This window comes from Strix aluco, chromosome 4 (assembly GCF_031877795.1).
Source record: "Strix aluco isolate bStrAlu1 chromosome 4, bStrAlu1.hap1, whole genome shotgun sequence".
NCBI lineage: Eukaryota > Metazoa > Chordata > Aves > Strigiformes > Strigidae > Strix > Strix aluco.
This window is the reverse complement of record NC_133934.1, coordinates 46,112,484-46,139,446: the sequence shown is the minus strand read 5'-3', so window position 1 is coordinate 46,139,446 and position 26,963 is coordinate 46,112,484.

Sequence of the window (26,963 nt, the reverse complement as noted above, 5' to 3'; positions counted from 1 at the left end):
ATACCATATAGTATGAATGGAACAGTCTAGTTTTCTGTGGGTGCATAAGGAAGCAGGGCACAAGAGGGTTGTGTCTCAGGTCTCAATAATTTTAAATTTCAAAGACTATTCTACAAAACATATAGCATAATTACTCATAATATATGCATTTCTTCAAAAACACTATCATGTATTTATAGCTTCTTATACAAAGACCACATGACATTAATGCATGACAAACTTAGCATCACAGAATTATCTAACATTATTTTCTCATTCTTCACATCTTCATAGTATTTGAAGAAATTATTGGAAGAAATCCCAGAAATTATTAAAATCAATCCATCAATTAATCTATACTGTAGTATTTAATTCTCCTAGCCAATTAAACTGAAATCAAAACAAGATAAAAAAACAGAGAAGAGCAAGAATCATATTGCAAGGTCTGAGTATCCATCTTGAAAAAAGATTGATAAGAATAGTTATAATAAACAAGGTCAAATATAAATAGATTTCCTTACAAAAAACCAAAAGCAAACACCTTTCAGCAGGGCATTAGTTCATGTACATTAGCCCCACCTAAACAGTTACTTAATAATGAACATATGTGGCAAAGTAGTCCTCACAGTATGTTGAAGTATCTACAGATATAGTAATATCAACTGAATAAATGTTAACTGTCATGGAAAGTACATTTAATGATATCCTATTGATTCCTAATGATTACTCCAAACACATAAATGTTATGAGGTTTTTTTGTTGTGTGGTTTTTTTTTTTTCCTTATCTAGTGAGAAATTCCTGACTGTCACTGTTTTGGAGACAGAGAGGGAGGCAAACAACAATTTTTGGAAAAATAATGAATGGAAGAGACTGTCAGTCTTTCCTTTGCTAATTTACTCCTTATTTCACCAGAATACTTAAGTTGTTATTAAGTTTAGTTCATCCTTGCATCCATATAAGATGAACATAGAGAATAAGGAAAGAAATCTTGGAAGAAGAGAATTGTTGATCTTGTACTGTAAAACATTAATGGTTTAGCTAGCTAAACTAGCTAGCTTACTATATTTATGTTTGTTTTATAGCTAGCTTGCAAGAACAGAAAATAGTATAAAGAGGATTTTTCAATAAATATTTCCAAAATGAACTGTGTTTGCACTGGGATAAAAACTCATAGCTTGAAGCACACAAAAATAAACAGACCAAACAGAACTAATATTAGATCTAATATTGGAACAAGCTCCTATGAGTTGTTTGCTGTTACTTTGACATATAATAGTCCATTCAGAGCCTTACTACTTACCTTTTTCTACTACAGAGATTACCCTGACTACTTCTTTATAAACTCTTGAGTTAGGTAAGAAAAAAACTTAGTCAAATACTTTTTTTTTTTTTTTTTTTTTCCTTTAAACACCATGGTATTTGGGAGTAGCTTAAGTCAGTAAATCTTGATTGTCATACTGTCAAAAATTTATCTATCCTTCAGTGTTTGATTGTCATCTAGCCCCCTGAACTTCTTGTACACGGAAAACTTTTGTTAGAGGGAAAAATTTCAGTATATTCTTAGTTTCTCTAGATTTGGAGAATCCACAGACCAGGAAAATTACAGAAACATTGGAAGATTAGTTACAAAAATAAAACATAAACAAAACTTCAGAACAATTCAATAACTACTATTTGGCAGACATATATGCATGCTCCAATACATTCAAACCAACTCTTTCATCTCTCACCTAAGTTCAAATTAACTGCTCAAATGTATAAAGTAATAGTGTTTACAGAACACAAAAGACAAAACCTTATTATAAAAAGCATTGAAGAGAATTAGCACTATTGGCTTAGTCTAAGTCACATAATCATTTTTGAAAAATGGATTAATAAATGAAAAAAAATCCTTATGTGCAGTCTCTCAGTTGCTGGAATTTGTTTATATGTGCACAAGTACTTTATCGTTGCTTGAGGCAATCAGTTAATGTCAAAGGAAGTTTTTCAATTACAATAAATTACTGTGTACAGGAGACAAAGACAGAATATTTTATATGAACATAGAAAATGAGGGGACATCAACAGGTATAAACAATGATAGGAAAAAAATTAGTTGCAATTCTTCTTGTGGCAGGTTTTTTAATACACTTTGCTTTCAGAAGCTGGCAAGTCTCACATTCTTTTTTAAATAAGTTGGCTTAAGAAAGCAGGTTATCGTGGACATTTCATGTTGCACACTGGCACCCAGCATTCCAAATGACTACATGTCATCACATTGGAACATGTGGTGAAAAATTTTATTTTTGCTTACAAATACCCCAGAGAACTAGGCAATATTAATCTTACATGGTGTTCCAATGATTCTTCCACCTATTTTTACCAGTTAGAGTAGGATCTGTTAATGTTTGGATCCAACAGAATAAAGAAGCCTGGTGACTTCAGAGAACATTCAGATCATATTGGTCACCAGAAATGATGAACTGTAGTGCCCTGCAATCAGCATTAGCCAGGTATAAATATAACATATAACAATATAACATTTGCTCCTGGAACTCAGGTTGATGGGGGGGAGGGGAAAGTTGTAATCATTTGTAACTTGGCTTCACGAAATCTGGAAAGTCCTCTGATTCCCACCACTGACACCTATAAGCTGATGTAAGTAAATCCAAGCTGTCAAGCTATATAGCATGAAAAGAATACACAGACACTGCTAAATAAATCCTGTCAAAGCAGATTCTATAAACACTTTCATAAAATTACACAAATAATATCAGCTATTTTATATTGTCAATATGAGAGAAAAAATATCTTCACTAAATCTGAATTTGATAACATGTCCTCAGACTTTTTTAAGAACTTGAGATGAAACAGAAGTCTCCAGATGCCAGATTTATTAATTTTTAACGTTATCTGATTAATTTTATATTTTATGCACCACAGTAATAACTGAATACATGTGGCCAAAAAAGTGTATACATATTCTTAGGAAAAAGCAATTGAACTCTGGGTACAAGTCAACTTCTATAATTTTCAGGTGTTGTGAGCCATTCTAAATAGTTTTAAAATTATTTAAGTCACATTTGGAGCAAGTTGTATAGATAGAGTGAAAAAGGTTTATCGTATGTTTGCAAGATCTGCTTAGGCCTCTTCTGAGACCTGCTACATTCATGCACATTTCACGTATATGACATTGTCTGTCGAGAACATCTGTTTCCTAATAGATCGAACACCATAAATTCACTCTATTCTTACACTTAGGAAAAGAATGCTGCTGGTTTCTCTTGACAAAGTCATTTATGTGTGAGCAACCAGTGACAGACTAAACTGAGGTTCTGTGCTTTTAACTCTGTACCAGCAATATGGCACACACCTTCTCTGCAAATCTCGTTTCTTGGTCAAAGAACACCAGCAATCTCCCTCTCCACTGTGTAATGTCCCCTCTCACCCCAGACCTCCCCACATATCCACATTATCACTACTCATTAAAAAACAGAAAGTATATGTTTGGTTTTACCCCCAAGTACTCCTGTATTTTTCTTATCAAAATTTACAGCTTTATTTATTAATCTCAAAAGCCAATTTTATTTTCGGGAATAAGCATTAAACTTTGTTGCTTTCTGCTATGTTACAAAAACAAAGGAAGTTGTAGTTCTCTGGAACTATGGATTATTATTGTTAGTTGCAACTCTAAATCTAATTATATCATCTTTCCCATTAGTCCATTTTTAAGAGAACTTTTAAAATCAACAAAATCTAATTTTAAAAAAGCTGAATTTAACGGGATTAAAATTCCTCTGCTGTTCAAGTATTCTCCACAGATATATGCAAGATCAACCACCTAACACCCCCCTTCCACCCACTGGGATATCAAATCTTACACTTAAAATCTTTTTCAGTAGTCCGTTCTTATTGTACCCCAAGGAACAACAACACTCACGAGCTACTTGCAATCATATAAAACATAGGTTTGGAGGGGACTCAGGATGCCACCCAGTGCAGTCACCTTCTCCAAGTAAGAGCAACCTCACAGGTAGACCAGGTTTCTCTGAACCTCACCCAGAGGTATTGTGAAAACCTCCAGAACATCTCTGAGAACCTGTCCAAAAGGGTCAGTCACAACAAAGAATTTTTTTTCTTTGCACTTCTACATCTTACTGCAGATTAAGACTGCCACTTCCTGCCCTTTAATTGTGGATGTCTGCAAAGAGTCTAGTTCTACCTTCTCTGTAACCCTCCTTTACGTTGTGGCAGATGATGATTAGAATTTCCCTGCTGCCACAACTTTTTCCCTTTTGCAGGCTAAGTGAACCAAGTTCCTCTGGAGTCTTTTTGTGTGTCTTGTGGTCCAGCACCACCAGTCATCTTAGTGGCACCTCCACAGTACCTTCTCCAGCTTGTCAGCATCTCTTTTGCACTGGGGAGCCCCAAACCATAAAAAGTTGCCCCGAAGCTGTTGTCAAGCCCTTGAGGGAAGGAAAAAGTATTTGATAAAGAGAGCAAGTGTGGGATGGCTGACAAACAGATGTTTAGGACCTAAAACTAAGCTTCATAAAGAATGTTTAACAGAGGGAACAGATGTAATTTAACTCTACTTCATGCCTACTTCATCAACCTTATTCCATCTTTCTCTCAAAATTACAAAATGAGAAATATCTAGTGGTATAATAATTGCGATAAGGTCCTAGCCACTATCCTTCACTAGATAAACAGAGCTTGAAAAAGAAACTGCATAGAAGAGCTAAACAGTATGAATCTAGTAAAACAACCCCATAAAGCAGTATAAGAAGATACTATTTCATCAGAGGAAGAGGAATATAGAACTGGCTTGAGATCATCCCCTTAAAAACACCCTTTAGATGAGCAGTAGACAGGGGAGACCTTACATTGTGTAGTCACAGTAAGACCTATACAAATTTCCCCTCACCCTGGCACATAGACTTAGGAAAGGTATTAGAAAGAATGAGCAGCTGAGAATCTGAAGATACCAGAATAGCAACGTAAAATAATTCAAGCAATATGCAGCGTCAGCTGCTGTCTGTACCTTCTGAATCTTTCCCTCTGTATTTTGTCTGCTTGCTGCCATTCCTCTCCTTTTCTTCTCATATAGTGATTTTCAGCTTTTGGGGTTTTTTTTTTGTTTGTTGTTTTTATATTTTTTTCCCTTCTTCATTTTCCTTCAAACATTTCTTTGCACGGTAAGTCAGCTAAACACAAGCTTTCTTTTTCTGAATTTTTGTTTTAACTTTAAACTAGAAACCTTGGGATCTAGGACTCAACTGCAAGCTGAAAATCGCTGATTGCCTCCTAAAGTTATACTACTCACTAAAGCCAAGCGGTGGGCCACTCAGAGTGCTCTGCTGTCAAGGTCAAACAACAAAGTCTGACAACTCTCTTCAACCCTCTCTTTCCCATCTCAACCACTCAGGTTTTCCCACTGCTTAATTATGTGCGCATGCCTCAACCTGCTTCATTCTCTTAATTTCTTTTCATTTTATCATGTAGGACTTAAGCACAAGTTCATTTTGAATCATTCACATAGAAGGCTAATTCTCCCTAAAGCTAATTTTATGGTATCTGCAGTCCCTTATAAATCTCAACCCAAAACATCATGACAGAACACACAAGCTAAGATCCTTTTTTCCCCAAGATCTGTGTGAGAAATATAGTTTATTTCCAAGAAGTAGTCTGTTGTTTTTCCCTTACCTGAACTGGATGCTGTCTTTTATAAACCTATACTGATATATTTCAGATCAAGTAAGCTTTGTCAAGCTACTTTTCCTCCATTTCCCCACCAACAAAACCTCCTGCTGAAGAACACATATGGTGTTCTTCAGCAGGAAACCCACTCCTGCAATGAACAATCTGTTTGTCTCTCCATTTCTTATAATTTTCCTATTTTGATTAATAACATTCCTAAATAGGGTCTTTTTTTCCCTAAATCTCTCTTATTTCTTCACTGGTAAAGTTCCTGACATGGTTAAATTCTAGGCACAAGCGTGCTGACAGTCTAAATAATAATAGTAAATAAAGTAGAAAAAGTTCTGTCTTTCTCTCCACATCCAACAGTAAATCTGACTTATAATATGTTGCTGAGAATGATCTGTGTATGATATATCTTACTCAATCTTTTTACTTGACAGCAACGTCACATCAGTAAAGCCGCTGACACCCAAGATGCGAGATTATACAAATTTCTTAAATTTCCAGTACAATAATTTTAAGGGAATAATGGAGATCTCTTTCAACCCTTCCTTCTAGCTTTTGTTAACATCATTATGAAGTAATACATACACACATAGGATATAAACAGCATAATACTTTCTACTGGAAAAAAAAAAAAAAGTACTACATTAGTACTGCAAATAAGCAAAAATCTAGATTTTTCTGCAGTGTTTCTGAACAGAATACAAAGACTAACAGGCTTTAAGTTCTCCTTACTAACCAGATTTCATCTATTCTGAAACCTTCCCTTGTTATTTTCTGAAGGAGATTGGAGTAGATCAATGGTTGCGTTTGCATGTTACTGTTTCCTATTTAACATTTACCATTAGCTCTGTTACTGTTTCCAATTTTTACAGCACAACGTAATCTACAACAAACACTAAGCCCAAAAGGAGCCAAAAATATAGTTAGAAGATTCTGAAGTCATTTATAGAAAAGGGGATTTTTAAAGCATCACATTTTATTTCAATAAAAAGCTTATTGTCTGTAATACATCTAGGGTAATTAAGACCTATTTGGAATTCACTCTCACTCTTCAAAGAAGAGCTTTCTGTGAGGTATCTAAATCTATCTTTAAGTTTAAAATTATACAGATTTTAAATTCTGTTCCAATACAAAGTGTGTTTTGTATTTAATTGACAGTGGTAGTTACATCATGCTGCAAAGGGATGGGTAGAATTGCCAGTAGGAAAATTGTTGAAATCCTAGCAAAAAAACTTCCTCCTATAATACATGATATCTTTTTTATATGGTTTTCTTAGAATACATCATATCTTTTTTATGTGTTTTTCCTCTTTATACAAAGAAAATATGACTTTAATTCTCTTGACAACTGTTGTACTTTGACAGCAACTTTGTAGAACAGACTCTAGGAGTAAATTTGCTGCATCATTATATTTTACTGTTTTACCGCCACACTTACTTTTCTTTTTTGGAGTCAGCTAGTAACATTTTGTAATCAAAAGTGTGAAAAAAAACATGTAAGAAAAGCATTTTTCTAGAGGAAGGGCAACAAAACCAAGCACTTATTCTGAGAACTTGTACTTGTCAACAAGAAGTCAAATAAAAACTAAGTTTTAACTTTTGTCTTGCTAATAACATGTTGAAAATTCTTCATTAAGAGGCTTGCTTTATTTTAGTCCATCACTTTCAAAGAAAAACATAAGTTGAATATTTTACCTCTCATCATTATGCATTGAGAGATACACAGGAAAGATGTTTTAAAAGAGTTGCTCAGTTGCTGTTCATAGTTAAGTAGATTAAGTGAAGTTACTGTTTGGCTCTCATGTACTTAGACTCTCTTCATTAATATGAGTCATCAAACACTTTACGGGGTTTATGACAGACAGCATGTTGCCAAAATGACAGTATTACAGGAATTTTTTAGAAAGATATGGAAGGAACATCCCTCTGTTTTCTATCCACAGAACATGCCAGAATATGTTTTCTGAAACAAAAAATTGTTTTTACAGTCAGACTTTTCTCCAGCTATTAATAAAACCATAACCCCTGTGAAAGATAAAAAGAAATTGAAAGCTTTTCAAATGTATCCAGTCCACTCACAGAGCACTATTTATAGGAAATGGATCTTGCAAACACATCAATTCAAAATAGAGACATTTCAGCTTTGGACTGTAACTTCAATTTTCATTTGAGATTTTCAAGTAATGCAGCTGTAACAGGATGTCTTATGGCTAACCTCAAGAGTCCAACAGAAGCTTTGCAAATGTAATTTTGAGGCAACGTGCACTCAGTGAAAATTTGGAAATCTGTGTTAGATACCCATGGACTCCCAGTAAGAGTGACACAAACCACCCACCTCAGTAAGACAGAAGTCATCTAAAGACAGGGTCCTTAAGTGTGCAGCTCCTTACTTATCAGATGACTAGAGATAGTCTATAGAAAACATAGAAAGACACCGTTTGAGTTCAAGTAACTTCATTATGTGAAGTCTCTTCTTATTATTTGGTATCTATATTCAGGAACTCTTTCCTTAAATTAAAATCTTTCATTCAAAAAATGAGGTGGTGTCATTCCTTTATTTTTTTCCCCAATTAAAAAAGTACTATTATGACCCTCCTTTAACAGGGGTTAATATTAAGTTTTGCAAAAACAGAGAACAAGTACTTTGAAAGTACTGCATATTTCATCCTCACATTATAATGTATTTGGCTAAAGTTACACCAAAATGTGCCACAGATCAATTAACTACTAAAATAGTTTGGGGGAAATTGATGTTATTCTAACTACAAAGAGATTTATTGAGTCCATTGTTATTTTGCAGGGAAAAGAGAAGAGGTGATAGAGAAGTAGACAAGACTTCTTTTTTAAGGAGCTTTCAGGTTTTTTTGGTTTCTCTAGCAAGATTCACTTGCCTCACTAGAATAAATAACAACCTATACAGAAAGAATTGGAAAATATACCATATAATGAAAGACTGAAGGAGTTCAAGCTGTTTAGATTACCAAATAGAAGGTTAAGTTGTGAATCGATCTCAGTTTATGAGTATCTACAGCAGGAACAAAACTTTGATAATGATTTCTTCAGTCCAGCACAAAAACATACAACAAAGATCTCAGAGCTGGAAAACAAAGCCATACAAATTCAAACTAACAACAGAGCATGTATTTTTTACAATAAGGAATTAATCATAGCAACAGTTTAGCAGTGATTACAATGGATTCTCTGTCACTGCCATTGCTAATAATGTCTGATGGGATGGCTAATTTTTTTTTCCAGAAAGCTATATTGTTGCTCAGGGATACATGGAAGTCCTATTTAATGTGCTACAGAATAGCTGTGATCTTGTTTCCTTCTTGCTTAATCATGTATGAGTAATTATATCAGATACTACTAAAATGTACACGCATTAAGGGTTTCCATCAACAAACCAAATTTTAAGTACAAGTAATGGCATATTTTTCCTTGCCTTAAGAGGATGTGAGAGATGACTTGTAACTCCCCAAAAACAAGGCCTGAGAGAAACAGGCCCACGAGAAAAACCAGTCTGAGAGAGATAAGGGATGGAGGGGAGTGGAGGCCCTCCGAGCTGAGGAACATCTCAAACACTCACAAGTAGAAAAACTATAGTCATGGGGTGGATAGTATGGAGTTTGGAGATGACAAGGCTGCCTGGATAGCACAGGATGCAGCTGGAGGAAGAAGCCTTGTGAAGGCAGGATGGTTATGCTGTGGTACATCTCGTAAAGTTTCAAGTGTCATCTGTCAGGTGAATGACCTTTGCTTCATTATCCATGAAATGCATATTAAAGTTAACATCCCTCAATATGCTAATGAAGATTAACAAGATGATGATAATTACATCATCCCATGAAGCACCTTACCCCTCCCCATACATGGGGTACGTAGGTATGTGGGTTGACCTAGGGGACAGACCCAAGGAAAGTGTGTATAAATTGGGGGGGGGGGGGGGGCACAGGGAGGAGCGAGAGGGAGAAAGAAAAAAAAGAAGACATGAAGAAGTGAGGAAGAGGGGTACGTCCTTGATGAACTGGGATGGGACCAACACAGGAACCCAGACCGGTGATCTTTATTTCTCTATACTCTCTGTGTCCCTCCTTTCCTTTTTCCCCTTTTCTTTCACTACCATTAAGTAATGCAAAGCATACTGTATTGCTTGCCATAACTCATATACTTAGTCAATTATCATGTATCCAATTAGTACACTGTGGAAAGTTAATAAATGTTTAGACTCTGATACCTGTCTCATCATTGTTCATTCTGTTGGGGATTTACGAATCTAAGTCACTTGTTTCCTTCGTCTGAGCAGGACATGACAGAGGAAAACATTTCCAGAAATCTTGAAATTAGTCAGGTTGTGATTTAGAAAGAAGAATATGCCCCTGAAGTACCATAGAAGGTATGTACACATTCATTTTCATTCTTTTTGTTAAGGGACTACATGGCAGAGAAACAGAAAACTCCAGTGCTTCCCACAAGAAACATCCATGTTTCTCTGTTTACTTGCCACCCCACAGCCAGTGTCATTCTGTGAAATGGCTACTTTAAACAACAGAACCTGATTCTCCATGTATAAACCATCTGTAAACTATGGCTTCAGGCAGGAATTACAAAGTGAAATTCTGTACTCTCTAATTATTCTGGGCAAGCTAATACAGCATCAATAAAACGGGCACATATAAAGCAACAAATCTTAAACATACCTGCTCACTAAATGTACAGAGCTTATGTATTTTCCACTTACTTTTCTTCCCTGTATAATTTTTTCCCCTTCATTTACATCCCTAAATTTCCTCTTGGGTTTCAGAATACACTGTTATCTAAAGGGAAATCAGTGTTGACAAAACAGTATGACACCAAACTCAGGTGTGCTTCAGTGGCAGTTCATCATAGTTTCCTATCCAGCATCATTCTAATATGATGGCAATAAAAACTAAATCCCAGTGGCTTACATACTTTTTTTTTAAAAAACATCTCTCCAGTATAGTTTTACCTTTACCTGAGTGCTTTATGTACTTACATTCTGCCTTCCACCCCAGAACTTGCTACATTTTACATTAGCATAAATTTGTGAAGGAAAAATGACATAAAAAGGTACTACAGAAATGAAAAATTTTAATGCTGATGAATTTTATCGTCATATGTTTTGTCACCCAACAGACTTGTTCAACTAGAAGCTGCATATTATAAGAACTGTCTTTTATCATGGTTTTAAAACTGCTATTGACTCTGTACCTCCTAAAGGTTAGACCTTTGTGCTCTTCGCTGCTATTTCCCCCCTCCTCTTTTTGATTGTCAAAAACAATCAAGGCATACAATGATTACACTTTGAACTTGATATGCATTGCCCAGACTGGATTAAAACTTGCTTTATACTAAGTTGCCATATATTTATCTGGCACATATCATGTTTGGTTCAGGTAATCCTAATTATAATTTTTTCTTTTTCAGGGAAAAATTCCTATTGACTGTCAGTTCTGAAAACCGTCCTTACTTTATAATGTTATCCTGGGTTTGAGTGACTGGAGGGGGATACAGTGGTGTCCCCCTGTGACACACTTCTCCAAGCTCCCCCGGCTCCGAGTCAAACCTGCCTTTGCACCTAGGCCATGCCAACTAGCTGCACCTCTGTGATAATATGTTTAAAAGGGGGAACCTGGGAGGAGTCGTGGAAGTTGTGAAGAGAAATTGAAAGGCGAAATCTGTACGAACACCGAGGTCAGTGGAAGAAAGCAGGAGAAAGGGGGGAGGTGTGCCTGAGCAGAGACTCCCCTGTATGCCGTGGTGAGATGGCAGGAGGTCTATGGTGGAGCAGATACCATTGGTGGAGCAGCCTGTGGGGGGCCTCACACTGTGCCAGGTGACTGTGCCTAAAGAAGGCTGGGGACCCTCCGGGAAGAAGTGCTCACTGTTGTAGTTTGGTGCTGGGAGGATTGCAACACGTGGGGGTGACCCATGCCAGAGCAACTAGGGAAATGCTGCAGCCCGTGGGAGGGACTTATGTTGGAGAAAGTTTGTGGAGGATTGTCTCCTGTAAGAAGGGAACCGTGTTGAACCAGGGTAGAGTGCCAGAAGTTCCCATCCACCAAGGTGAAAGAAGTGGCAGGACTGACCACACGCCCCCATTCCCTGCCCCCTGCGATACTGGCAGTGAGGAGGTAGAGATAGCAGAAGCAAAGCTGAGCCTGGGAAGAAGGGAGAGGTGGGGGAAGGTGGCTTTCAGCTGTGATAATGCTTCTCACAGTCCTACTCTGTCTGTTCCATGTTGTTGTTGTTAGTGTCTGAATTAAGCTTATGTTCTTTTTTTCTTCCCCTAATGAGTCTGCCTTTTGCTCATAACCATAATAGGTGACTCATTCCTCTCTGACTTTATCTCGATTCTCAAGCCTTTTGTTTTATTTTTACCTTCCCAGTGCTGGGGGGTAAGGGGGGAGTGAGCGGCTGCGTATTACTTAGTTGCCCTCTGAGCTCAAACCACAACAAATATGAAGGTCAAGCAAAATCAAGCTACGTTTGTGGTTGTTTTCTTAATTACTGCTTTTCATATAAAGAATTTAATTATTCCCACTCTAATTGAACATTTCTTCTGTCTAGGAAAATAAACTGCACAAAAAGATGGGATGCATCCATATAGAAGGTAGAAAAGGTTACTTTCTCATCTTTAGGCAAGAACAGAGACACAAATTTATTTCTTATGGCAATATCCCCAAACCATTTTTTATTTAAAGCTTGTGATATGGGAAAAATCACCATATTATATCTAGCCCATAAGAAAAGTTCCATTGAATGATGAAATTCAGTGTAGATTTTTTATGTGGAGCACTCCCCACACAGTTGATGGAAGTGCAAAAAATGTAAATCAATGTTGATATTAGCCCAAGAACATTGGTTGGAGAATAATAGCAGACTGGGGCTGGATAAGAAATGAACTGCAGATCAAGTATGAGAGATTTCCTGCAGAATGTGCTTTACCTTTAGTTCAAGAAACAGACCATGTTCTTGAGCAGTAAAAGGTTTCTCTTTCAGTCCTATAGAGGATTTTTTGATATAAATTACTTTTAATTGCACATTTATTTGTGTATGGGATGTAAGCAGGTATACATGACAACCTCTGGTTATAGTTATATAGAAAATGTCACATTATAAATGATTTTTATTTCACAAGTGAAGAAAGAGTCAATAATTCATATGTGCTGTAACCACAGGCAAAATTCCCAGGTATTTCTAAACATACCAGCAAAAAATCTATCCATGTACTCTGTACTAATTTTATCTGGGACCTTCATTTCATGGTTCCTAGTTATTTGGTCTTTTTCTGACTATAATTCCTTTGTTCTTTCTCTAGTCCTTCAGGTTCTAATCGTTGAGTTTCCAATGATATTTACTGAGAGTCCATTTGTTGCAACTCATTCTTACAAGTTTGTGAACAATTTCAGTGACTAAGGGAAATTTAATCTTGAAAAACATGTAAGTATTGAGGTTACTTTGAAATTCTGTTCTGATTAATACAGCAAAAATAAGGGAAGCACCCGAGAAAGGAGTGCTCTAAAGCATATAATTTAAATCCCTGATCCTTCAAACAAATGTATTATTATGAACAACTACTGACAGAAAACATAGTCTTCACTGGTTTTGATTGTTTGGGCTGTAGATTTGAAGAAACTGTTGATTTGTTTTAATTTCCTGAAAAGTAATTTTACAGTGATGCCTAGAGCATATGATTGGCACTTTCCTTTGCATAGCCATAAATCTAAACAAATAAATGATGGTAGTAATAGTATTTTCTTTCCAGATATAACTGTTATATTTTGCTGTAAAAAAAAACGGGGGAAAAGGGAACAGGTAAATCAGTTTTTCATAGCATCAATTTAGAATCAATTTAGCTTAGCTACATAATGAAAATGATATGACAAAATTGTGCAGTTTTAAGTGTCAACAAGATATACTTACTCTAAAACATTCTCACCTTCAGCTACTATAATGGTTTCCATTTTATATTGTTACATTCTTTAGTTTTACAATGATCATTTGCATCAGGAAGAAAGATAACTATAGAAACATTATGTAATACCATCTGCAGACTAACTGGGAATATGGATAAAATAAACTTTGCAAATGTGCAGCCAGAGAGTATCACTAGAAAAATTTTGTTTAAAAAAAAATTCCCCCAAAATCCATTAGAAATTTGTAACCGCTCATAATTTCTATTCTTATCTAAATTGTTACTAATATGCTTAACAGTATATATACCAAAAAGACTTGGATTTTAGAATGCCACTGAAATTAAGTACCACAGATGAAAGGATTCATCAGACTTTGTCATCTAAAATAATAGGTACAAGGAGACGTATCTGGACAAGAACTTAAGGATATGCCTCATTATAAAGACAAAAATGGTACCAAGAAAGACTAAGGTATTAAAGATAAATTGAAACAAAAGGAAAAAGTCATGCACATTAAAAACTACCTGGAAATACAATCCTGAAATAGCTTTGTTCAGTGCTCATCTATTGTTTAAAAGTTGACAAGAATATAAAAGTTCTAATTCTGTACATCTCCATGACCCAAAGTAAGATGTGGGATCATTAACTCATTCACATCTCTCATAGATTTCTGATTCTTAGGTTCTCCTAAATTTCCATTCAATAGATTTTTAGAGAGTGACACAGTACACATCTTTCAGATGTCTGTTGAGGTGACTGTGAAGAGTGGTGATGATCACACACTGGAATCTTTGAATAAAGGTTTGTCAACAACAAAAAAATAACAAAATTTATTTTAAAAGCCTAGCATGTTAAAGGAACAGACCAAAAGGCAAAAAAAAAAAAAAAAAAAAAAGTAATTCACTTTCAAATGAGAAAACATAAAAAAACCCCTAGCAAGTTAAATGTAAAACTACAATAAAGCAAGACAGGTAATAATTTAAGATGAAACTGGCAGAAGGCATAAAGGATAATAATAAAAATATTTTCTAACACAGAAGTAGGACAACTGTAGAGTCAGTGGGGCCAGTAGATTATCAAAGTACAAAAGGAGCTCTAAAGAAAGGTGAGACAGCAGAAAAGATAAGAGAATCCTTTCATCAGTGTTCACTATGGAGAAGGTCAGCAAGGTTCCCTTCTTCACAAGGGATGAGATGGAGAAACTATTTTTTAAAAAAAGCATTAATAGAAGAGGTTTTGGCGCAAATTAATAAATTGAACAGTAACAATTGTCAGGAGCAGGCAATTTGTTCAAGAGTGAAGGAAGTCTAGTATGAAGTTGCTGAGTTACCAACTGTGGCATATAAACTATTGCTCAAATCAGGCACTGTGGGAAGAGGAATAAAAGACTGAATTGAAGATCTAACTCTTGAGAAAGGACTCCTGCGATGACTTAAGGGGCTACAGAATAGTAAACTGGATATCCTTCAGGAAAATAGGTAGGAATTATAACAGAGAATTGAACTAATAGATGCATAGGTAAATATGAAATATTTGTAAAATTCTGCATGGTTTTTATAGGTAGTAATCACCTAAAATCTATCAGATTACTCTGAAAGGGTTAATAAACATTGATATCATTAATCTGGATTTTCAGAAAGCTTTTGAGAAGGTTCTATTCTCCAATGCTTGACCCATGTTGTTCTTCCTTCTTTCATTCCTTCTGTTTCTTCTGTTTTCTATTAAATGTGGTTTTTTTAGGTCACCTATATCAATGTAATTTCATACACCTACATTGTATTCTTTTTTCACCTGCTATTTTAACTTACTAAAACAATGAAAGCAACACAGGAAAAACTTTGATGCACATTGATAGAAAGCTGCCATGACTATTGATCAGTCAATTTGCAGAGTTTCCTAGGGTCCTTTTACAATGAAATTCTGACAGTGTTTCCTGTTAATTTAATGATAAATGCATCTCCTGGGATAATATACAACTCAGTTTTCAACCTAGCGTTTATTCTTTCCAAAATGCAATTAATATCAAGTTAACAAGCAACACTTTGAAATCTCAGAGGCAAACACTCTGTATCATACAGATAATCACATAAGACAAGACAGTCAATTTTTATGGGAGTTGGGCAAAAGACCCCTTGTGTTCTCCTGAAGAACAATTTTGAAAGACTAAGAAAAAATGCTTATTAAAAAAACTAGAGAGGGAACAGCTTGAAGGTACTGGATTTGAATGTGCTCCTTCTAACTGCCTTTCAGATATTCTTTTTTAAGTTAAGGTTAGAGTAGTTTAGGAGACATTTTTGAATTTAGCCATAGATGGTGGGGGGTTTATTTTTGCAAAACTGCAGGTGTATAAATCAAACAAGAATATGGTTCAGCTACATAACATAGCAGGACAGTTTCATTTCAGCTTCAAAACCCTGTGTCTTAGTTATGCAAAGGATAAATTCCTCTCTCTTGAGAACAAAAGAAATAGTCTCATGTTAGCCCCATTTCAGTTTTGTTTTATTCAATTAGAGTATTTAAATTGGATTTAAAGTTTTACGCAAGCAAACCCAGTTAAACCTTAGCAGTAAATGTCTCCCCAGGTTAATTTACTACAGCTTTGTTTGATGGCAGAAATTTGATCTTTGAGTGTAATCTACAGTGTTCAGCAATATCAAATATAGCACATAACTATCCAGTTAATTTTTATAATGTTACCAAAACATGCCTTTTTATAAATCCTCAATTTGTCTATTTGTCTTTTGCAACTAGAAAGATGAAAACGGGATTACAGTACACACTAAGTTTAATAAAGAGCAAAAGGAAGCTTTCCAGCCCCAGATCATTTTGTTGCTATTTTTGTTGCCTACTACTTGCTGTTTTGCTTTAGTAATTGCATATTTTACCTCTACTTAATTCATTTATTTCCTAGTTCCCATCAAAGATTATCATATAAACCAAAGAGAAGAAAACAATACACTTGCCTCTTCCATAAATAAAAAACAAACCAAAACAAAAGTAGCAAAAAAACACCATACTTTTCAGAATACAAAGGATTCTATGGGTCAGGAAATATCTAAAAACTTAAAATATTACCAGTCAGTCTATTTTCTATGATTAAAAAAAAACCCCTACTGAGCATATAATACTGTGCAAAAAAGATTATCTTTGTCTCTGCCGTGTCAGCTTTGTGCATTTAAGCAATACCTGACATTAGCACTGTACTACATAGTACAGCCTTTGAAAGCAAAAGCAAACACAACAATTTTTCTTTTTAGTCATGTCATTAGTCTGGAAGAATGGAAGTGAGGACTGTCCAAAAAGTTATTATTTGCTGTAGCCCAATATGGTACAGCAAATAAAGAACAAATGACTAATCTTAACTGTCTATGATCAGTAAAACATGTGTCCCAAAATACATCAAGATAATGTTAAATCTTCAATTTAAATAAAAAGAGACTTAATCCAAACCTATTATAGTACCAAGGAACTGTAGATTTCCAATAGAAATGATCAAGTACATGTAATATACCATATATGAAGGCCTCCACCCTGATGACGAATCATCATAGTTTTATTCTTATAGTAGTTTTGAACTGAACGCATTTATTCTTAATGTCAGTGGGAAAGAATTCTAATTAATTTATGAAAACAAGAAAAAAATAAAATCATTTTGGGTTTTGTTTTTGGGTGGGATTATTTTGGTGGGGTTTTTGAGGTTGTCTGTTTGTTTGGGTTTTCTTAAATCCTGTACTGCAATTCTAATACTACAAAATTGCAAAGTGGGTTTTGTTTCTGAGAGAAGTTTTCCAATAGATTTCAGCCATAAGTGGGATGAGACACTCCAAAGTTGCATCAAAAGTCACAAATTAAAAAGGCAAGGAAGGGGATGTCATTATTTATGATACAGTAAATATTTTCAAACAGCCCTCCCACTGAAGATGACTTTGGGTTAGCAAAAGTGGCTTTGAGAGACTACAAAGATGCATTGCTTAGATGACCAGAGGGAGACGGTTTTTGAGTTTCTTCCTTTACTATAAAGCAAGCTTGACAAGAACTTTGAAAAATCTGTTTCTGTTTTGTGAGGAGTTGCTATCAAACTAGCTGCAAGTTTTGCAGTTGCATTCATATTCTTTGGTCAGTTCAAATGAAAAATCTCATACTAACATTCAGAAATGTGGCTCACCACATCAATTTGTATCAGATAAGTTACACATTTAGTCAGTATATGTGCAGAATCCAAAAATGTGTAAGACTCACTGTTCCTAAAGATATTTCAGAATGATGTCACAAGTATTTTGAGGATTTTTGGTCTTTACAGTAAATTATGTTAAGTCATGCAGGAAAACAATATTACTAAATAAAACTGGAACAAGAATATAGGAAAAAGAATAATGGACAGGGAAAAGCAAAGAGATATGTTAAAAAGAGTGAAAGGAGTAGGCAGAAAATTAATGTAATTTGAACAAATGGGAACACGATAAATGAAAATTCAGAGATAAAAGAACACAGGAAATGAGATGACATACTTTTAGGAAGTCCAAATATTATTTGCAGTAATAAGCACTAGATGGAAAAAGTTTAACCATCTCTCTTGAAAATGAGAGAAAAATCAGAGAATGGGACCCCAAGGAAAGCAACAGAAAAGTTTAGAAATTGAAGACTGTAGCCAGTCTGAAAGTTGTTTCTACACAATGTATTATACCCACTTCAGTCACTTGGAAAAGGGAAGTAATTGTAGTGAGTCAAGACTATAAGTAATACTTTATACAATTGCTTAAATTATTTTTTTGTACCATGAAGATTTATTTCTGTTAAATGGAGTTGGTGTACCAATACTCATAGCTATGCTTATCTAAAAGGAAGGAGCAAATATTTGTCTGCTGGGCTATTTGAACACTGAAATGAGCACTTGTTCTTAGAATAACAGAAATATATTAGTTCTCTTAGGTTGAACCATGTTTGGTGTCTCTAATGAGTCTACCTAGTAAGTTGAAACATGCTTACAAGGAACAGGGACATACCATCACTACTCCATAAGAAGCCACCAAAAATTGATTCAAAGTGCACTTTTGTTAAGGTCTGAAATGATCTTGGCTCAGACTGGTGCTTTAAGGTGAAAGATTGTTCAAGTAAGTTAATGCTGATATATCTAGAAATTTTAGGAGTTCTTACATAGTGCAGATTATCAGTTAACATCAGTTTTAACACTTTTTAATGAGAATACGGTCAGAAACCATTCATAACCTCTGGCAACATGGAAAAGGATTTCTTAATCCACTTTTCTGATTGATTAGCAGCAGAAATGTAAGACACATCAAAAAAAGTAAATTCCAACCAATTCGTGTCAGGGATTTATAAAATAATATTCCCCACCTGTTCCTTTCCACAACATATTCACAAGTTTTGATAAATATTGTGATCACATAAAGTTTTAAATATTTAAATTTACTCTCTTAATCACATGACATCATTGAGATCTGATCAACTAGCCTTCAGCATGCCCTGCACTTCTCTTTGGACCTGTGGATTACCTCATAATTATCAGCCCTGTTATTTGCTGCATTGGAAAAACTCATGGTTGCTGAGTATAAAACATCTGTGATGGATCTTTCCTACACGAAAGACCTTTTAAGCAAAACAAAACCTCAGTGCTCCTGGTTCCTCTCACAGATTCACTCAATGTGATTACTATGACAGATGAAGGATGTTGGGTCCCCAGAGTATACACTTTCCTGTTCCACTACCTTTAACAACAGTTTCTAGTACTGCATGAATTCTTGTTTTTAGTTTTCTCTGGAGAAAACTGTCAAGAGGTGACAATCTATACTTCATGCTTCTCAGTACCCCTTAAGCTTAGCTTTCAGTCCATTTTTAACTTGTCTTCAGCCTTTCTTCCTCTTGATCAATTTGCAGTCTAATACATAATTTTTTCAATAGACAAGACATGCCTCTTTTGTGAGCTACTATGAAAAACAACTGATGGAAAAAGCACCCTCACATTAGGAGTCCTAGCACCAAGAAGAATTGTAAGTGTTAAGAAGAATTACTAGTTGATTGAGATAAGCAGTAGGAGAGAAAAAAACTGCAAAGAACTGTGATAAATATTTTCCCACATTGTTACCCTAACTCAGACCATATCCAATCCATCCTTTATCTGATTTCTTTCAAATAATTTTTATTATTACTTGCTTCTCAGCCAAAGTGACTTTCTTCTTTTAGGTGTTAGTCTTAACAACAAAGAGATACCACTAGTGACCAGTAGTAAGAATTGCAACTCCAACCCACAGACCAGTTAGATGTTGGAAGAGTAACTCATTTGCAAAGATCTGGAAGATCTAGGGGAGCCAGAGAACACCACAAGTAGATAAAGCTGGTGTCATGCTGCTTTGAAACTGGTGTATATTTTTGGGAAGAGCAGGACTAGAACTGAAAAGACTTTCAGATCCAAGAATTCCCAGTTCTACATTACCTCATCTGAAAAAAACATTTGCTAACAGTAATAACAGTAAAATGAAAAAATAAAATGGTAACCATTACCCCTGGAATATACAATCATGAATTAAGTATAAAATTCTAAGTAAAAGAAGTTATGAGATTTTCACTGAAACATGGGCTACAGTTACTTCAGTGTAATTGTTACTTATATACATGTTACCCAGACATTGTAATCCACTGAGATTCTGTTAGGGTACAGAGTGAAATAATCTCATACATTTACCCATATTGGTATGTCTGAGTCACCGTCTCACACAGGTCCAACTGAGCAAGACAAGAGGGAATATTATTTATTTATTTGATATTATGTATTTTTAATTGTTATATGTTCTATAGTATTTCTCATTAGGTACAAAATTCCCTGCTAGCATTTATTCTGTTTTAAAGCTGAATGGCTGCCTACACCTCATTAACAACTTACTAAGCTGTTTATTTCTATCCTAGAGGTCTGCAGTACAATACATGTTTTATACAGTGTAGTAATTCCTTGTTTAATTGTGACTTAATCACTCCTGTGTGTTGTATTGCAATGCAGAGATTTCATTTGTGCTAAACTAAGATCACATTTTTGTTTAAACAATGACATTGGCCTATGTTTTGCTTGATCTTGATTAAGTTCCATGGATGGGTATCATTTTCTGTTTACATAATCTATTACATTTTCTGTGTAACTATATTACATTTTCTTTGTAATTATATTAATTAGCAGAAAATTAAAAAATTCAAATTTCTTTTTATTAAGTAAGAAAATTAACTCTTTGAAGTGATCTAGTAGGAAAATTTCTCAGTGTATATATACTAAGTTTATGAGTAAAAGAGTACATATAAATTCAGTTTCAGTGACTAATGCAACATTTAGAACTTTTTGTTTCTGCAGCTGTTACAGTTTTAAGGCTGTTTCTGTCATCTAGTGAGCTGGAGTAGGCACACTTTCATGGAATAAGTGATACTATGAGTAAATCATACACTTTGTAGAGTCAATTAGAGAGGATTTTTATTCTTGTACTGCATTATATGGCCCAAAAGAACACTGGTCAGTTGAATCTCCGATTGAGAGGCCTTATTAAAAAAGATAGCAAAAGAAAAACAGTTAAAGATATCAAGATTTCAAAAGTTCAGAGCAGGTAACATCAATTATTGTTGACAGTGACTTGACTTTCATACAACTGCCGTCTACTTCATCCTCTCCTAAACTCAAGAGATGCCTGATTTCAGCAGCAGTGAACAAATAGTACGTGATGATTTATTTCATGGTCTCCCTACAGTCTTCTGGTATTTTGTTCTTGCTTTCACTATGCAAGGAGCACCAGTACAAAAGTGATTCCTGTAGTTGTAAAATGGCATTACTATTCTTTTGTAAAATCTGGAAACAATGAAGATCATATGAGAAGAAACACAATAAGCCCTGTCTATCTTCCAAGTTGAACAGAAATGAATTGATGTGCCTAGAAGTCACATAGCTGCATTAGCACAAGATTGTGTTTGAAGTAATAAGCCCTGCTTAGAGCCATGATGTAGGACCTAAGAAGTGTTTTTAATATTGCTCTACAGGGGATGGCACAAAACCAAACCAGAACATAGACTGAAATTCTGTGTACATTTAACAACACTGGATCTCCAAATTCATTAATCTGAATTGTGTTGTGTGTTTCTTAGTCCCCACTGAGGATATGGATCTGTTTCTCAAACTGCCATCCAACTAATATGTAGAAGGGCACCTGAATATTTTAAAATCTCAGCTGAAGGGCTAACAGTCTCTGGTGGAAAGGTCAGGTTTCAAATGAGATTTTTTTTTCCCCTCTTTATATGCAATAGCCCATAATGAATGAGCAAACTGTATTTCAGGATTGTAGCTCAACTGGAACATGGAAATTAATTGTGCCAATCAGTCAGCAAGTAGCAGCCTGTCACAAATGCCTGCACATATTAACTATGAAATGAGTCAAAAGAATAAATATTCATCATTAAAACCTTCTGAGTGTATAACACAGTTATATCTACTTCCACAAATATTCACAGCACAGCTGTATTTGCTGCGCCAAACAGAGACACAAGTCTAAAGCCAAAATAGGATTAATTAAACAAGGGTTGCAGGATCACCACAGGCTGATCCCAGCATCACAAATGAGATGAAGACTCCAGTTCCTCCTGTGTGCTGGCCAAAATAATTGTTCTGTAGCAGACTGTGCTTGGAAAGATGGCTCTGAAGGCATGCTATTTGGGTAACCTCTTACAATTAAGCCATGGATTAATCTGCTGGTTAATGTTTGTCATCATGGAAAGACACTTTAAAAATCTTAGATACATTATTGCTGTCTACTATGACCATCTGCAACAATCAGCTCCTTGAAATAAATTTCAAAATAGTGGTGCATTTTGAGCTAAGACCATGCTGAAAATTAGTAGCTTGGAAACACTGTGGGTTTTATCAATTTTATTATATATGGTGGGTAAACCATGTACATATAATATTATTTCTGTATTTAAATTATTCTAACAAAGAAACATTTCCCAGACAAGCCTTGAATTCTCTGTTTCTTTTAACAGTGAATGGCTTGGCTACCACCTCTGTACATGTACCATTGCTGGTGAGAGGAAACCAACCAACCAAAGAAAAGAACTACTAGAACTGCTTTCCTAGAAACTGAACACTGTGGATGCAAAACTTGAAATTATGGGACCTATAGATCCCTCTTGGAAAAGAAGTGGAGAGAGAGAAATCAGAATCTATGAGAGAACCCCAGGCAGACAGGCTGAGGATAAAAGGGAGTTGCTCAACAATTGCCCAACAAAACCTTAGGGCTCAGTATTGAAGGGTAGTACATATCCTCAAATTTTAAAATATTGATTTAAGGACAGGTCTCAATAACACTGGATGAGACATACCAGAACAGCCAAGGTGAATTATTTTTGTTAGATATTGATAATTTTGCTACTTAATTTTTCTCTTCGTAATCTAGTCTCCAGCCTCATAATTAAGAACAAAATCTTTTGGTTTGCTAAAATAATTTTGTGCCAATTCTGACCCACAGAACACTTTGTGATAGAGAAGCATCTAAGTGAAGGCAATCTGCAGCACATTTCCCCAGTGTTAATAGATTGAAATCAAATGGTGTATAGATGTCATATGTATGTATACTTCTAAAGAATTTAAAGGCCTCAGGTGCTGTTTAAGGTATTGCAGCATCCTGCCAAACAAAATTAAGATTCAGTGTGAGGACTGGCAGCACCTCTTGTTTTCTGGGGAAGAATTTCCACTGGAAGCATAGAACAGCACCTGTTCTGTAAAGAACAGGCAACAAGACCCTTAAATCTTCATGGTAATTTGAGAAAAGAAAAAGATAATTTATTTATTTATAATTTAAGGATACTTCTTTGTGTCTACTTACAACATTTTAATATACCTACTATGATAATATTTATACATCACAATTTATATGAACATTAAATGAAAGAGAAAAGAAGAACTAATGCATTTGGTTTAGAATTTTCTATTTTTGTCTTTTTTTTTCCTCCCACTTCTGTTGAATATTGCTACTTGTACCTAAACAAGAACTGTGGTTAGAGTAAGTCCTAATCCTGCAAAAGCTTTACAGCTTCTGACTCACTACAGGAAATGCAAATAGAGAAGAGGCACCTCAAAACTGACCTTTATGCACACAATCAGAATGCTATACAGCATCTCTGCCTGGAAACATATGTTTTGTTAAAAAGATCATTTAACACTGTAAGCAAATATTCTTTTTCATGTTCTCACACACAGAAAGCATGAAGCATGACATCTTCCATCAGACCAGTGAGCACTACTACCATCAAATGTGTTTAGCAGGGGAAGAAAAGCTCAAGAAAATCTGCAAAACTCAAGCACAGTACTGTGGAGGGCTGTGGAGTTTTAAGAACAGAATATATCATGACAGATGTAAAATCAAGCTTTCATCCAACAGTAAGAGCTGTCAGATGGCAGGGGGGGGGAGGAAGATAAGAAAATGATGGGGGAAAAGATAAAGATTTTTTTCAAATTTGGTTTAAAATTAATTGGAAATCAACCAGAAATTCTTTATGTAATGCTTGAGACATTAGAACAACCAATAAAAGCTTTGATTGCAATTTTAAATAAAGTGAGATAAAGAGGTAACAAAGATGATTTATATGTTTACTTTTATAACTGAAACCAAGGGGAAAACAAGTTTGACTGAAACAGCTAATACTGGAAATATTAAAGACTCTTTAAAGGAAGACAGGTATTTAGGGTTGTGCTACATCAGGTTCTCAGAGTTAATATTGAAAGATGCCTCTAATTAACAAGGTTAGTCTAACTGTCCAGGTGGAAGTTTGAAATTATGACATCCACTAGTATAGAACAATTCACAGACTTAAACTAAAAGTTACCAGGACTCAAGACAGAAGACAAGATAAGCCAATTATAAATATGTCTTATGATCTTTCCATATATGCTGTGAAAAATATCGTAAAGGCAAAAAGAATGTTCCACAGCCATCAAGAGAAGGATGTGAAAAAATTGTGTTCTAATTTTATAACTTCTCCAGTAACAGAACTAACAATTCACACTTGAAATTACACAGCTGAAGTTTGTAGCGTGGTTTTTAAGCAGACAAAGCTTTGTACTGCATATAGTAGCTGCTGTCTGTTTAACTACCTTATTTCAGCAATGTTACTAGACAACGGCTAGTCACCTTCTAGCTAGATTGTGAAGTCAGATGTAGTGGAATCCCTGTCACAGTGCTGGGGTCCAGAAACACTAAGCAAGGACTTCATTTTAATGTCCATTTGCAAATGCCTACTATAAGCAAGAATTCCATGAAACAAGGAATACTTGGAGTTTAGTTGACACAGAATACTGCACTTCTAAGAAGCATAGAATGAGCACTGTAAGAGTTGAGTACAATTATCACCATGTGAAAGAGGAGGGAGATGAATCTCTGAGTACATAGATTAATATTTATCAAGGTATGCTTTCAGGAGCTAAGGATGTGGGAAGCAAGCTTGCACTAGAAACGTTTTCCCCTATGGAATCCATTGGGGAACCAAATGCAGACTTCTGTCTCCCACCAGAAAGTCTGCATCATTATAGCACCTGAGACTGCTTTGAGCACATCTGCAGTCTAGTGGGATAACTCTAAAGTAAATTTGTACTCACAAAATTACTAACAAGTTGTTACTTGGATTTTGCAGGGGGTAGGTGGGAGAAAAATCAAATTATTCTGATTAAAGAATATGAAAAAAAATATTTATAGGCATGATCAACTTTCTGAAGTATGTACATATGTACATACAGAAGCTTGTGAGCTAGTGAGCCAAAAAGAAGTGTTTGATGAAGAAAAACATAAACAAAACTCCTATCCCCAAATGTTAAAATGACATAGCGCTTATGCAGTCCTTTTGCGATGCCCTGGAAAGCAACATTAGGATCAACACTAGCCAGCAATTCTTTGTAGTTGCTAACAGAGACATGACAGAGATGGACAGTGATTATGATCAAGTAGAAATGTACAACTTGTTGCATAACCTTTGGAAGTGACAAATTCAGTTTTCACCTTTGGGGCAAAAGGAGACTGGAAGTTAAATTGCAAGCCAGTTTTGTGATGAAACTACCACTTAGCTGATCAAAACTCTGCAACATTCCCCACATAATAAGCTGAGTATGATAAGGTGGTTACCAGTACTAGAAGATGGTCCAAACAGAACATACATTACAGTATATCTATACACAAAGAATAAACCATCAATGTGTTACAGTAAGGCTGTATGTCTGATGGAGGACTTGAAACAATGCAATAATAAAACACTGAATGAGATGGCTTGCCACAGGCACTTCAAAAATGTCTTATTCCTGGGAAGAATAGTTGCAAGGTAAGTACCACCTGAGCTATACTGGAAATAGTATTTCATTTATGGGAAGGGGACCAAGGCCTAAACTCAGGACATTTAAACATGACATCAAATCCACAGTCTAGACTGTAAAAGGCATATTTCAGAGGTGATATCACAGATGCAGCATTTTCAGAAATAAAATCAAAAAGGACACTTCAACAAATGAGGCATAGTCCAAATCTAGAACTTGGACAAAGCCTAGCCTCCTAAGATGACTGAAGAAGGAGACATAAAAAGGGGGAATAAGTAGTACCAGTGGTATAAACATGAAGAGGGACTCTGTATTGAAGAATTTGAATCATCAGTCAGTTGGGTCATAATGTGACGTCAGAGTCATTTTTCTTGCTAGGGAACACATCTTTTACTAGAGGAACATAAGACAACAAATTCCTGTACAAAAGACCAATGGGAAAACCGTTAAAAAGAAACAAGCTGCAAAGTGCAGCACAAGTTACAAAATTTAAAAGATGGAAGTTGCTCCAGGGCCTTCCCCTCTATAGGTTTATTTGAATGCTGCACAACATCACAATATCTGTGGAAAACAAAACAAAACCAAAACACATTACTATGATAAAAAAGCTCATCTAGTTTCACAAGGGTGGCATCCCTTTGTATTATTATCCAGCATGCAGCACATGAAACACTCTGAGAGCAGCATGGCCTTACTGAAGTTAGTGGAAAATTTGAAATTGTCTTCAGTGGAGCCAAGATGAAAGTCAGAGAGCAGTCCCATCAATTTCAGCAAGACTACTAATTGTCTGAAACTATACACAGGCATGAATCTTTGAAGGTGCAGGGCTTTGAACAATTTGGTTATGCGTATTTACTAGTTAAGAAGACAATGTTTTGAAGCAGGCTGCAACACTGACAGGTGTTTCGAATGAAATTAAGTGCACTGTTTTATTTTGTTGAACCTCGGGTATATGCAGTTTAACTGAAATGACCGTTCTGGATCAGCAGGTATCAGTCCCCTACTTGTGAAATAA